At 45.9% G+C, this 14,957-nt stretch overlaps 1 long non-coding RNA gene across 1 annotated transcript in view; it reads left to right on the forward strand.

Moving 5' to 3' along the window:
• Positions 1-14,957, forward strand: part of LOC119862042 — a 42,497-nt gene that overhangs the window by 8,888 nt on the left and 18,652 nt on the right. Inside the window, exons 2-4 of the long non-coding RNA XR_006274964.1 lie at positions 5,441-5,516; positions 14,324-14,381; positions 14,527-14,614. This is a non-coding gene — a long non-coding RNA (uncharacterized LOC119862042). The remainder of the gene's footprint in view (positions 1-5,440; positions 5,517-14,323; positions 14,382-14,526; positions 14,615-14,957) is intronic.

Genomic DNA, 14,957 nt, shown 5'->3' on the forward strand with positions numbered 1-14,957 from the left:
CATAGGAGTAGCTGACGATTGTGCTCACTCCGGCTTTAGCCTCTACCCCCAGCCATGCTAACCGACTCATGGTACTAGCCTCACAGTACGAGTGAAGGGATTTTGAGTGTGGATGGAGGTTGAGTTAACAGGAACAACTCAAGCTATAACGTGAGTGAATTTGGCAGTGAAGACAAGCCAAACGGGGCTCATTGTAGGCAAGGGGACTGTCCTTGTTGTGTGTATTGCAGGACCAGGGGCTAAACACACGAGACAGACTAAAGGTGGGAGAAAGAAGTCTCTTTTTATCCCCATTTGGCAGGTGGAGAGCTGAGGCCCAGAGAGAGGTTTCATGACTTGCCCAGGGTCACAAAGGAAGTCTCTGGCAGAGCCAGGGATTGAGCCCAGACCTCCCGAGTCTCATTCCAGGGCTTACCCACAAGACATCCTCTCTTCAGTAATCAGCTACATATTAACTATCATCCGAACAGACACAGGAGCCCTTGTCTGCAGCAACTAGTTCTTAACATTCCTTTTCTGCTAAAACAAACCCTCCAATGCCTCCAAAATCACAGTGCTCTAGGCCTGGGTCTCACGGCCCTACTGGTTAATACAGCTCTGACTGCTATGGAGTAGTTCAAAAGCCCCAGTGTGCTGTACATTCCAGCAGTGAATTCCTTTCATGAGCAAAACAATGTTGACCCCGACTTGCCTGTATTTGATTTCTGCCTTCATTTTTGTTCTCGGTCTGCTTTTGCTCAGCCGTTGGAGTGTCACATTTTTGCTCAGGAATGTGCCCTTGGCCTCCAGATTATGCACAGACAAAACACTGCTGCCAGCATCTTAGTTTTTCATGAATTTAATCACTGAAAAATGCATTCAAGACGAATGTGGGGGCCTAGTGGGAGCCTTGTGCGCTGGCATATCAGAATAGCCTGATTGCCTGTACCAGGCTCACTCTCCCTGAGCTCAGAGTTCTGCAGGCAACCCACTCAGCACCTGAGAGGGTGGGAAGATATCCACTCCCATCCCCATCAATATCTGTATGTCCTTCTGTCAAACAATTCCACAACACATTCCAGGGAAATCACAATGGAGCCATTAGGATTAAACAGAGCTGTAATACATGTAACTGAAACACGCTGTCCTTCCCTGGATTTGCATGAGCCTGTCCATAGTGCATTGCTTAGTAAAATAAATAGCAAACAAAGGGAATAATTGCATATTATGGATGGAGAATGGCCCACACTCAACCCTCAGAAACATACACCCATAAACCTTGGGAAAGAGCTCAACTGTAGCCAAACTTTCATAGACTGATGCTATCAAGCCCAAAACAAACTCCTGAATCTGAACTTCCCCTAACTTTGGGAACATTTGGCTCTAGCTCTGAACTTTGCAGCTTGGCCTCTTTTCTAATTATGGACTTGGATGTTGTTGTTGTCGTCATCATGGGAAGGGGTCTTACTCTGATTTCCTTTTTTTCATATTCCTGATTAAACTTTTTACTGGCAGGAGCAACAGCTACCTTATTGCCCTCTATTGATGTTTCTTCTTTCTGATTATGCTATTGAGAAGCACCTGGAAGGGAGGGGATGCGGGGGACATTCACCCCAGTGCAGAGGGCCACATCAGTTCCATTTAAGTTCTGTTTCAATGGTTTATGTGGGATGTTAAGTGTCACATAGGCCAGGGGCTGGTACTCTGCACAGGAGTGCAGCTCCCCTGTCCCAGCAAATCACTTCCAGTGAACTGATGGTTTGAATGTTTGCCTTCTCTTCTGCCTGACTAGTTTGTGATTTTCAATACTTGAAATTATTTGCTGAATAATTTTAGGGAGTAAATCTTGGTCTGTACATTTTACATGAGCAGTTTGTTGTGAGTGTTAATATTTGAAACAGGAAATTCAAGCTGTGCTGGTTACATGTGACGAGGCACATGGGTCACATAATACTGTTTCTGTCTCGTAATTGGAGGAGTGTAAGCTTGCTGGCCTGCACTGCTTTAAGTAAAGCTGTTTCCTAACATTATTCTGGTGCAATCGTATGTGTCAACAGTCTTATTTAGGCATAAACATGGCTAAAAGTCAATTTAGCTAAATGTAATAACAATCAGACGTTAGCCACTTGATTCCAAAATAAAGGCAAGTCTACAAAAGTAAGTCAACCTAACTTATGTCAACATACAGCCACCACAGTAATTGAATCGGTTTTTCATGTCCACGCTACGCTCCTTGTGTCAGCAGTGTGCGTCCGCACCAGCAGCACTGGGCTCTGATTTAACTGCCAGTGTGGGGCATTGTGGGATGGTTTCTGAAAGGCAGCAACAGTCAATATAAGCTATGCAGTATCTGCACTGACACTGCATTGACCTAACTACATCGGCTTAAGCACTATGCCTCTTGGGTGGAGTTATTAAGCCGGTGTAGTGCGCAAGAAACATTGAGAGCTACATTTTAGTGTAGATGCTTACAGAGTTAGGGCAACGTACGGCTAACTCTGTAGTGTAGACCAGGCCCAAGTGTCTACACACAGACTTGCACTGAAATACCTAAACTGAATTTAATTCATGCCTTTTGCTACTTGGGTGCATATCTATATGTTAGACCAGCCCTTAGTTTCAGGTTTTTGTCATTAATACACACATTTATGAATTGAAAATATGCTTTCCATGACTAGCCTGCTGAATTTTACTTTTTCCATGAAGATTCCTACCTGAAATGTTTGCTAGAATATTCTCAGGAGGTGATCACAGAATATGCAGAAAGATGGGTCAGATCCCCAGCTGGTGTAAATCAGTGTAGCTCTACTGAAGTGATTCGAATTATGCTGATTTACGCTATCTGAAGAGCTGGCCTGGTATTTGCACTGTTTACTCCAGTGTATTTTCTAGGTTGAATAGTAAATGTTAAGGAAAATGAAGGCAGCTTTTTGAGGACTTTGTCAACAAAACAGCTTCAAGAAAGCAATAGTAATTCAGAGGGCCTTCTTGCCAGCAGATCCATCTATTTCATGGAGTGACAGGGAATTTAATACATTTCTACTGTAGATGAGTTTGTGCCAATATCCTACTACGGTTATGGAGTATTTAGCATTGGTAAAAATCCTAATTAAATGTGTTACTGTAAACAGAATGCAAAAGAGGGCTAAGTCCAATGAATTTTGCCTACAGTGATTAACCAAAGTCAACAAATTTCATTTATTAAGAACCAGTAAAAGGAGGGGTAAGAGGTGGTGGTGGCTCAGATGGAAAAGGCCTTATTGTTTTAGTCAAATAGTTTGGTTGCCCTTGAATAGGGGATTCAACAGCTAGATGGAAATTTACCAGGTGTGAGAGAGACAAAAATAAAATGTGGTTATGAAAAAACAGCAGGTGTTCCACGCAACCAGCAGGTAGAAGTTAAAAGAATGTATGAGAATGTGTCTCTACATGCCACTCCCCAACCACACTCCTGGTGGGTTCTCTTAAAACAAAAACCCCAAAGAGGCTCTTTTGCGGTCTGTAAGCTTTCTCCCACATTTAGAACAAACCAGCACCTATTCTCAAGTACCTAAGTAGGATCCAGTAGTGCACAATAAATATGAATGACCTGTGGGCAAAAACTCATTTTGTGTCTTTGCAATGTTTGCTGACCTTGGAGAAAGGCAGTATGTGTAGTGGGGAGAGCAGGAGACTAGGAATTGTGTCTGTTGGATCCCATTCTCAGCCCTTTTGGTGACTTGTTGAGTGACCCTGCAGTCTCACTTAATCTGTGCCTGCCTCAAGCCATCTACAGTAGGGGAAAAGGTGTTCCTTAAAACAGTTTGGAACACCTTGAGTCTGCAAAGCCTCTAGAACCTCCTATATCCACAGATGAGAGCAATCCCATATGCAACAGCCATAAAAAGTGACTAGAACCAGATTGATTTACTAGTTCCAAATAAACTATCTAACCAGTTGAGCCCTTTTCCTATGGGAGAGGTAATATGGTTTCATGGCTTGGACATTGGATTGGAAGTTAGGAGATCTGGGGTGAAATCTTGGCCACATTGAAGTCAATAGTAAAATTCCCATTGACTTCAATGGGGACAGGATTTCACCCCGAGGCTCTATTCCTTGCTCTGCCACTGACCTGCTGTGTGACCTGGGCAAGTGACTTAACCTCTTGGTGCCTCTGTTTCCCCTCCCACCCATTGTCTGTCTTGTCTATTTAGACTGCAAGATCTTTGGTGTTGGGACTGGCTCTTACTCTATGTCCTGTACTGCTCCTAAAGCCCCTGTCTTGGCTCAGGTCTCTGGACACGAGTAATACAAATAACAATAAAGTTTGTAAATTGTTTGAGCATTGATCCTGATTTCTCCTGTTCACCGAAGAGCATATGAGAACAATTTTCAGCCTTTGAATTGTTCTTGAATTGCTCACTTCAACAATTCACTTTCCACGATGTGGGTTTGGTCCCCTACTCACATGATATTGCTCCTGCTTCTGGATTGAATGACTAATAAATGACCAACAGCGGCTAACACACTTCCAGTATGAATTTTCGTTGAATAATAGTTCTTGCTAAAACTGGTGAAATTTTCCTGCTACAAGAGGAAGAATTCCGCAATGCTAAGCTGGTGTGGAGTGGGCGGAGAGGGACCCTGCAGAATTGGAAGCTGAGGAATGAAGCTGCTGGAGCAATGTCTAGAAACGAGTTGGATGGAGCTTCAACTTAGGGCTAACTCAGGAGAGAAAACTCTGAGGTGATTGGCATGAAGTCCCATGGCAAATCTATGTGGATATCTATGTGTGTATCTGTCATTTTTCCATATTTTGTCATGTTAATATTTTTTCCTCAATAGCATAGGCTTGATCCTGTGTGTTGTCAGGCACCACCTGTGGCATGATGAGTGATGTTAATTGAGACTTCTCAGCACTTTGCAGGACCAGGCTCTCTTTGATTAATTGCTATCCATCCTCAGCTTTGCAAATCACCTGCAAAGACCCACAGAGTCACAACTGCAAGGGATAGTGGCTTAGTTTTATTCAGCTTGTCATTCTGGCTGCACTCTCTGATTGGGAGAAAGAATATAGGTGATGCTGTTACAAGTTAAAATAAGTTTTGGGGGGGCAGGGAGGAGTATGGATCCCCTTCCTCTACCAAAGAAGGCAAAGCTCTACCTCTGTCCCCTTGCTGGGGTAAGCAGCTCTCTCCCATGGCTCCCCTTCTCCTTGGGGCAGGAAAAGCTCCCCTCCTCTTTCAATCTATTTTAACCAGCTGTTATTATCAATAAGATGTTACTTATCCTTGTTATCTTTCTGGGGAAACTAAGACACAGACTGATGTTGCTTCAGGTCACACAGGAAATCAGTTGCAGAGTTGGGAAGAGAACCCAAGTCATCTGACATAGCCATTCTATCCATACTCTATGTGTAATACAATTTGCTAATAGCAATATTTTTCTTGGAATGTTCTAAACCAAGTATTCTTTACCCTAGTGACTGGAACAGCTGGCCACCAGCAATGCCAACATACCACAGCTATGCCGGGCATAATCCTGCAACCCTTACTCATGTAAGTAGTGCCACTGAAGAAATTCTTGCATAGATAAGGATTTTCAGGGTAAGGACCACATGCATCCAATGAAGTGAGCTGTAGCTCACAAAAGCTTATGCTCAAATAAATTTGTTAGTCTCTAAGGTGCCACAAGTACTCCTTTTCTTTTTTGCGAATACAGACTAATACGGCTGCTACTCTGAAGTAGGTGTGTATTATATAGAAGTGGCATGACCCCACTCACAACTGAAGGACCCTTTAACTCGAGGGATATTTGTGCCCCTGGTATACATTTACTTGCAGTTAGGTATATTCAAGCGAGTAAGCAACTTTCCATCCTGGGGATCCTAATGGGTGAAAGCATAAGTGGTGATCATTGTAGGAGGTGGATGTACAGGAAGTGACTTGAGTACCTTGTGAAAGGTAAACAAGACTTCAGCCTCCTCCAAAGAAGAAATTGCAGCATGTATTGAATCAGGTAAATCATGCTTTTTAAAATATCTAGCTTTGCATTTAGCTGCCCCTAACTGTTTATCCAAGTGGCTGGCGCTGTCCCAGTCTCTCTGGTAAGTGACCTTTCCTAATTTTTTTCTTTTTAAGTTGACATTTAAGAAGGGGGAAAAGTCACAGGCACAAGTTACCTTTTTACAGCGATAAAGCCGCACCAATCAACAAAGCCAGGAAAGTCTAGCTGGAGTCAACCCCCCCTTTCTATGCCTTTCACAGTGGAATTTGTAAAGACAAAGTGTTAGCTTTAATTTCCTGGTTTGCTAGTTTTGCATCCCAACATGGGCTGGCCTATGGGAAGCTTCTCTGTTTCCTGTTAGCTTGAATTACTGATTGGTTACATGGAAAGGTAGGGTTCAGGCGGCTGCTGTGCATCTCTCTGGGAAAAGGCTCCTGAAAGTAATTAAGTAAAGAAGGGCAGCTGCTGGCAGCTGGAGGCACTCAGGCTGTTAGCTCATTACTGAAAACCAAATGCTGAAGAGCCTTAAATCTTCCTTGAAGGGACTCTAAAGTTGGGCAGAAAGGCAGAGCTCCATGCTTATTTTGAAAAGGCCTTAGACAGCTGTGGTAAATATTTTAGTGTAAACTCAGGAGGGGAGTAAGATTAATTCTTATGCTTCTCAGCCTCAGAACTAGACAGACATAATTCCCCAGCTTCAGATACTTGTGCTACTCTTTTCCCACATACGTTTATTTAAGAAACGTGGCCTTGGTCTCATGGCCACCTTCCAGGCCAGCCTTAGGCATGCGTGAAATGTGAGATCACACAGGGCCCAGTTGTCAACGTGCACCCAATATCTCCCCTACTAATGGGCCCACCACAGTCCTTCCCCTTGAAAGTTAATCTGTGGAGCTTATCCTCTAAATTCTCAGGTGCCAAGTGTATCCCCACTTTCTGGTAGCTGGTCAGACCCTTCAGAGAGCAACAAGCACTGTACAGAAATGAGAAGTGCTCTGAATCCCCCACCTTCTGCATCCCTCCCTCTAATGAAAAACCTCCATGCTTTAACCCAGCTGCCAAACCCTCCCATTCCCAGATGTGCTCTCTGGGATGTGGCCATCTGCCTGAGTCCCTGCTGTGCATCTCACTGTGCAAAACACCCCCACAACCCACCCCTCAAGGGCTGGCCCCACATGTTTTGCTCATATTTGTGTTGTTTTGCTGCAGATGGAGAGTGGAATCACAAACAGCAGCTGGATTGATGTGTGAGACTCTCCCTCCCTCAATTCCCCCTCCCCCATCCTTTGCTTCTTTCTCCCCTTCTCTCCCCTTTGTATTAAAACAAGAGATGGGAGCCCCACGGGGCCCCCATATCTGAACTCCTGCATTTTGAACCCTGGGATCCAGATCTGAACTTCGCAACTTGGCCCCATCAGTGATTTCATAACCAAGGCTTAAAACTGAAGCCAAATACAAGCTAATTCAAAAGTAACAACCTGGAGCTGATTTGCCTGGGAGTTGAGGCTAAGGGCCTGGGTGAAGAGCTGGGGTTAAATTTATGCAGGCCTATTTAAAAAGCATAGATGTTTGAGCCAAGTTTTTTATTGTGCTAGGGGCTCTGTATGCAGCTTGTGCCTTTAGAATTGAATTTTGTCACTTTGGATTGAACTCTTCGCACAAAATGTGCACAAGTGTGGGGGGTGTTTTTGTTTTTGTACATTTGGTCTTGTGTGCAAAACTTGCCTGCTCCAGATGAAAGTGTCAATTGATCCATGTCCTATCTTGTTTTCTCTGCTAAGCACAATAGGGGATTGTGTCAGAAAAGACATTCGCTAGCCGGATACCAGAACCTAAGGATCTGAAATTGTATTTGTCTAGATTATGTGTACTAAAGAGCTAGGAGGCTATATAGAAGAGTACGTCAGTGTTTCAAACAATGCTTTGTTACCATGCATATCCATGTCACACAGTGGGAGGGAGAGTAGTTCCTGGTATAGCCATGGAATTTGATTACTGTCAGCAAATTTTCTTAAAGTGACTTGTGTATCAACTTTATAATGGTATGTGGCAACTAGTCATTGCTTCCTCAAGTGGTGTACGTCACCCTCATTTTACCTTTACTGGAACACTCCTTATTCCATTTTTTCCCAAGATGAACACTTCTTAAGCTAGTCCAATTGTGGAACAGAACAGGACAATTTCTTTAGGACAACAATTATGTTATACTTACGTAGCATCATTTTCCCTGGAGGATACAGAAACTCTTCACAAACTAAATTCAATTTATAGCTCATAGATCATCTAGTATGGTGTAAAACGGGGTGGGCAAAATTTTTGGTGCGAGGGCGACCCCTGGATGGAAATTGTATGGCGGGCCATGAATGCTCACAAAACTGGGGGTTGGGTGCGGGAGAGGGTGAGGGCTCTGGCTGGGAGTGTGGGCTCTGGGGTGGGGCCAGAAATGAAGAGTTCAGGGTGTGGGAGGCTACTCCGGGCTGGGACCAAGGGTTTCGGAGGGCAGGAGGGGGATCAGGGCTGGGGTAGGGGGTTGGGGCTTGGGAGGGTGTCGGGTGCAGGCTTTGGGCGGCGCTTACCTCAAGCAGCTCCCGGAAGCAGCAGCATGTCCCCCCTCTGGCTCCTACATGGAGGCATGGCCAGGTGGCTCTATGCGCTGCCCTGTCCACAGGTGCTGCGGGAGTAGCGCTTGGGGTGGGGACAGCATGCAGAGCCACCTGGCTGCCCCTATGCATAGGAGCTGGAGGGGGGACATGCCACTGCTTCCAGGAGCCATGCGGAGCGGGGCAAGCCCCTGACCCCATTCCCTGACTGGAGCGGGACAATTCCCGGATCCCACTCCCCGGCGGGAGCTCAAGGGCAGAATTAAAACATCTGGAGTTCCAGATGCGGCCCCCAGGCCGTAGTTTGCCCACCCCGGTGTAAAATCTCTGTAACGAACATGGAAATACTCCCATCTCTGGAAAGGACTTGGAGGGAGTATGGCTGAGCCCCTCATTGATCTTCATGGGGAAGCAGGCTACTCCAGTTCTCCCAGCCTGTGCAGTCATTTCAGGCTAAGCCCACTCCCTTCCCACATGAGCAACAGATCTCTTCTGGCAGCTGGGGGTCTGCCTAGAGCCCACTTCTGTCTGTGGCAGTGGAGCCATGATGTTCTTCCAGTCCTGCTGCTAGTGCAGGTTTTACTTCATTCTGGAACTGAGCACTTGGTGCACTCTGGGGCATGTCCAGGGTGAAAGTGAGCCGGTACAGGCCTGTACTGCGTACCGGTAAGAAGTCCCTGCCCCTTTTGCCTCCCCCGTTGGCGGCCCTGTTGGTAGGGTCCGTACCAGCTGGACCGCCAACGGGGGTGGGGGGAAACGGGCAGCAACGTTAAAGGGCTGCTGCGGCAAAAGACTGTCCTTGGCAGCACTTTAACGTCTCTGCCTCTTCCTCGTCGGCAGCCCAGCCGGTATGGACCCTAGCAGCAGGGCCACCAACAGGGGAGGCAAAAGGGGCAATGATGTTAAAGTGCTGCCCCAGCAGTGCTTTAAGAACTGTCCTTTGCCACGGCAGCACTTTAACGTTGCTGTGCGCCCCCCCCGCTTCCTCCCCCCGCCACCATTAGCGGCCCTGCTGGTAAGGACCCTACCAGCAGGGCCACCGATGGGGGAGAGTGGGTGCAAAAGGGGCAGTTATGTTAAAGTGCTGCTGCAGCAAAGGGCCCTGCTTTAACATCATTGCCCCTTTTGTGTCCCCCCCCCCGGCTGCCGACGGGGGGCAAAGGGAGCAGCTGCCCTGGGGCTGGCAATTTAAAAGGGTCCAGGGCTCTGGCTACCGGTGCTGCTACTGTGGCAGCAGCTGAAACCTTGGGCCCTTTAAATCTCCACTGGAGCCCTGGGCAGTGCGGGCCAGGCAGCCTGGAAGGGCTGGCTGGGGGACGCTGACCCCCAGCCATGGCCCTTCCACCTGAGGCCCTGCGCCTTCCTGGGACCAGAGCTGGCCCCGGCCCTGTACCGGTAAGTGTCTGGAGTTACTTTCACCCCTGGGCATGTCAGACCCAGAGTAAGAGAAATTTCCACAGCTGATGAGTGTGACGATACTGATGGATTTTGGAGGAGATTGGGTTTATGTTGCTGACCCTACCAAAGACTCTGTAGGGAGCCCATCCATAAGGGTATGTCTATACTGTAATCACAAAGCTTGATTCCACTTGTGTAGACAAACCTAAACTACCTTTAATCTAGCTAGCTCGAGTAATGGAGCAGTGTAGCTGTGGCAGTACAGGCTTCAGTATGGGCTAGTCACCTATGCAATTATCCAGGGTTCCAACTGGGTTTGTGCAAACCGTGATGAAGCCTGGGCTGCCATGACGTCGCTGCTACTAGCATCCGAGGTAGCTTGGGTCTGTCTAAACAATCTGCAATTACACTTGTGATTGCAGTGTAGACATTCCCTAACACTAAGAATACTAACAAGAAATGCCCAAGCTATTATGCTGGGAGAGTGATATCTTGGGGTGGGGGGCGGGGCGGGGCGGGCTGGTATTGAAAGAGACACTATTCATAAATTATGGCAATTCCTAGGCCTTCTCTACATGGAATCTCTGCTTTATTTTTAATGCTCAGACTGTCATATTTAATATTTAGTTTAGATGAGCTTGTGTTGTTTAGATTCTTGGAAGTTGCAAGGCCAGTGCACTAATCCACTGCAGAGGGCTGTATGTTTGTAGACTTCCTGTCCACCTTCCGAGAATGTCAGCATTGGAGAGTGTGTTGCTATTTTAATCCCAGGAATTTCAGTATAGGATTTCACTTGTTTTGAGCATGATAACCTTTCTCATCACAATGAGCCTACTGGACAAGACGGACGGGTGTAGCACGCTTCCTGTGTACTCGCGTGAAACCCATTCAAACTGCTCTACATGGAAAAAATGAGAAGTGAGTTTAAAAATATCAACTCAATTGTTAATGGCTCCTGGAGAGAAGGGGTGGGGAGAGATCTGTAACCTACACAGAGTACTCAGATACAATAGGGGAACATGTTTTCACCAGGAAAATGTCCAGTGGAAATAATGCAGTGATGGGAAAAGCTTACTAAGTTTCACTAGTCTTTTCTTCTTCCCCTCTGCACTATATGCCTCTGAGCTGGAGGCTGGGGTGTGGAATTGGCTTCTTTTTAGCCCTGGGTTTTAGGACTTTCAGCCACAGTCTCCATCCCCTCCTGTACCAATATATGGGGTGGGGAGGGAGCCAAGTGAGAGACAGTCGCAAAACGTATCATGAAAAGTCTGCACGTGGCAAACGGTGCTCTGCTAGCCCTGAGAAAATGGACTTTTTGGTGGCCCAGACATGGAAACTACTACACAGCTTGCCAGCCCTTTGTGGGAATGGGACTGTCTGCCCCTACAGTTACAGAGGGTAATGAGATGACAGGGAGAAGGGGTGAGAGTTTGAAATGGATTTTGTGGTGGGGTGTAGAAAGATGGTGATTGTGGTGATCCTCTCCTGCCCCCCAACCCTCCACAAACAAAATAACATGGATGTGGGGCTCTGACAGTCCTAAAACAGCTCTGCCTTTTCCAACAAATAATCACATTTATTGGGTATTTCTAATTCAGTTATTTCTACCCTTTTGAGCCCTTTCTCTGTACGGTTTCTCAGCTCTTGTTCCCCTTTACCTAGGGTCAGGAGCTGAGTGAGACAAACCTACCATGGGGCTCGTTTTTGATTTTCAAGTCATTAAAGAGCTCCTGACAGAGCCATATTGACCTCTTACTATTCTCTTTCCCTCACCTCAGGATAGTTTGCAATTGTGCCTTCAGTATCGTCTCCTTGAGAAACTTCCAGCTCTCCCCAGCTCCTTTATCCCTTAGATTTCCTCCCAAAGGGACTTTACCTACCAGTTCTCGAGTGTGCTGAAATCGGCTTTTTTGAAGCCCACTGTCCTTATTCTGCTGCTCTCACTCCTTCCTTGCCTGGGAACCATGGATTCTATCGTTTCATGGCTGCTTTCACCCCAGTTGCCTTCCACCTTCAGATTCACTACCAATTCCTCTAGTTTAAAATGGCTGTTCCCCGGTTACTTCCTCCGCTTTGTGAAACAAAAAGCTGCCCCAATACAGTCCAAGAACTATTGGAAATTTTGTGTTTTGCCATATTACTTTTCCAACAGATGTCTGAGTAGTTAAGGTCCCTCAGGTGTTCTGGATATTTCTGCTATTTGTTGTAGAAATGCCTCATCCCCCTCATCTTCCTGATTTGGTAGTCAAGAGAAGCCACTACTCTACCATGAGGTCACTCTTATTTTTTCGCCCTTTTATCTTTACCCAGACGCTTTCAACTGGTCTGGCTCCCAGACATCAGAACAAGTGTCTATACTTTTTGATGTATAATGCAACACCTCTTCTCTTTTATTCCCTGCCTGTACTTCCTGAACAAGCTATACCCCTCTATGGCAATATTCCAGATTTATCCCATCACGTTTCTGTGATGATAGTTAAGTCATAATTTAGCTTATGTACTGATACTTCTAGTTCTTCCTATTTATTCCCCCTATGCCTTACATTTGTGTATAAATCTCTAAGATGTTGAGCAGATTTGCCCATTGATTTCCCTCTGACCCTATTGTAATTTTCTGTGTCCCCCTAAACATCTAGTTAAAGTTGCCTTGTTTATGCTTACATGTGGGCTTTTGTCACATGCCCCCTTGGAACCTAATTCAAAGCCTTCCTCGTTAGGTTGGTGAGTCAGTGCACAAAGATGCTTTTCTCCTTCTTGGACCCTATCTCTTCCCAGATTCCTGGAATGGCATCTGAAGCCCTTTCATTGATGCAGCCATGAATTCATCTCCAGGATGCATGTGTCCCTGACCGGTCCTTTATCCTCGCTCCCAGAGCCCTGTGGTCCCTGCTGATCTGCTCAGGGTCCTACCTGGCAGTATTGTTTGAGCCCATGTCGATGAGCTACATGGGGTAGTGGTCAGAGGGAAGGATGGGTCTCGGCAACCTTTCCATAACATCTTGGATGTGGGCCCCAAGAAGGCAGCACAGTTCCCAGGACATCATGTCAGGTTGGCAGATGGATACCTCAGTCCTCCACAGAAGAGAGTCCCTGACTATCAGCACCCTATGCTGCCTCCTCTTGGGTGCAATAGCTGTGAGCCTCCTAGCCTTGGGGACAGCTGCCTCCTCCTTCTCAGTCATTGGGGTCTGCTCTTTACCACCTGTTTCCATTACAGCGTACTGGTTGATCACAATGGGTGGGGGACCTGGATGGGTGGGTGGAGCACTATCTACTGCCCGAGGTGGCTAGCAGCCAGTTCTCCTGCCCATAGTGCAGCCAGTTCTCCTTGTTTCTCTGGGGTCGCTGTAGTTGTGTGTGTGGGCCACAGCCATGCAAAGTGCAAATCAACATTTGTGGACCTCGGACTGGGAAGGCCCCCCTACTGCAGCTGACATTCATTCTAATTGTAAATTATCTGTAATGCAAGTCTACAACCCCCTAATACCCATAAGTTCTATTGGTAGGCCTGAAGTATGACAAAGGAGATAAGCATAATTTTCCCCCTTTTACAGATGCAGAAACTAAGGCACAGGGTAGTGAAGTGATTTGTCCAAGGTCACTCAGCAAACCAGTGACAGAGCACAGAATAGAATCCAGGTCTCCTGGGTCCCAGTCCAGTGATCTGTCCTTTGGGCCATGCTTCCTGCTGGAGTATTGCTTGTGTCCAGCCCTGTAATAGGTGTGTGCTTCAGTACCAGAGCGATGGGATGGGATAGGAGAATGGGATCCACCACCAACCATTGCAGAATGGGACCACAGGAGTGTAACTCACTCAGATTAAACACTATATGGGTCATTGCTTATTTCCACTTTGAGTATTTTTAAGTATTCTAGACTGTCGAAAATTAGAAAGCAGTTGTTGAACTTTCAGTCCTGAACTCTAAAAGACCCGTCTACAGGAAAGTTGAAAACAAGCTGTTACAAATGAGGGAGGATTCCAGATCTGGATAATTTGCTGAGATTTCAAAGTCTAAAAGGAGAACAGAACTTCACCATATGAGAAGCTAAGCCCCAAATGAAATCTCAAGTCCCTTGTTCAATCGGTGTGGAGCTGACAGCACGTGCTTTTCTTATACCTAATTTTATTGTGTTGGCAGAAGTCAGATATGGGTGTGGGAAGAACACCGGTATCCCCATATTAAGAAGCTTTTCCCTTCCTCTTTTCCTTGGGCAGCCTCTATTTGTCTGATGTGTTTTGTATGACAATATTTTAATTATACTCTTATAATTTATTACAAATCATTTTAAAGGACCTTGAGTGCCTTGACCATAGAGGAGAGAAAGTTTTATAAAATAAAATCATCATCATTTTTTTTCAGATGTTACCAGAAGAAATGCTGATTAAAGGTGCCTTTTGTTCAGTACATGATTTGAAAGGTGACTCTAAAACCTGCCCTTGTCATTCATGAAACTAAAGCCTGTTTATAAAACAATGACTGAGGGATTCTATTTATTGTTGCGCTTACATTATGTTCAGAACTGCTAGAAATGCAAATCCAAAATGTAACTCCTCTGTGTGCAGTTTGCTTTAATTAGAATGAAATCCTGATGAATCATGAGTTCTGCCTGCCTCTGAGATGCAGAATCCAGCTTTGGCAGCAAACATCCAGGTACAGCAAGTACTAATTGTTGTACTAGTTGTACTTGCCATCTGCTGCAAAGACTTGTTTTTTGTCCTGGAGTCACATGCTAGCTTGTGATCTGATCATGAGCTGCAAAGGATAACCTTCCAATATTTATTTTTTGCATCTGGAGTTTTAAAGGCAGAGCAAAAGAAGGAAAGCAGAAAAAACCTGGCACTTGCCTATTTTAGTTAGTTTTGCTTAAAAAAAATCTTCTCTCCCTCTTCTTGCCCCCCCCCGGCCCTTTGCTGCACTTTGGATAGTGGGAGGAGGCCACTAATAGCTATTGGGAACAAGCAGTGGGCCATGGTTAATTGCGTTTAAAAGATAA

Source organism: Dermochelys coriacea, chromosome 10 (genome assembly GCF_009764565.3).
Source record: "Dermochelys coriacea isolate rDerCor1 chromosome 10, rDerCor1.pri.v4, whole genome shotgun sequence".
NCBI classification, from domain to species: Eukaryota; Metazoa; Chordata; order Testudines; family Dermochelyidae; genus Dermochelys; species Dermochelys coriacea.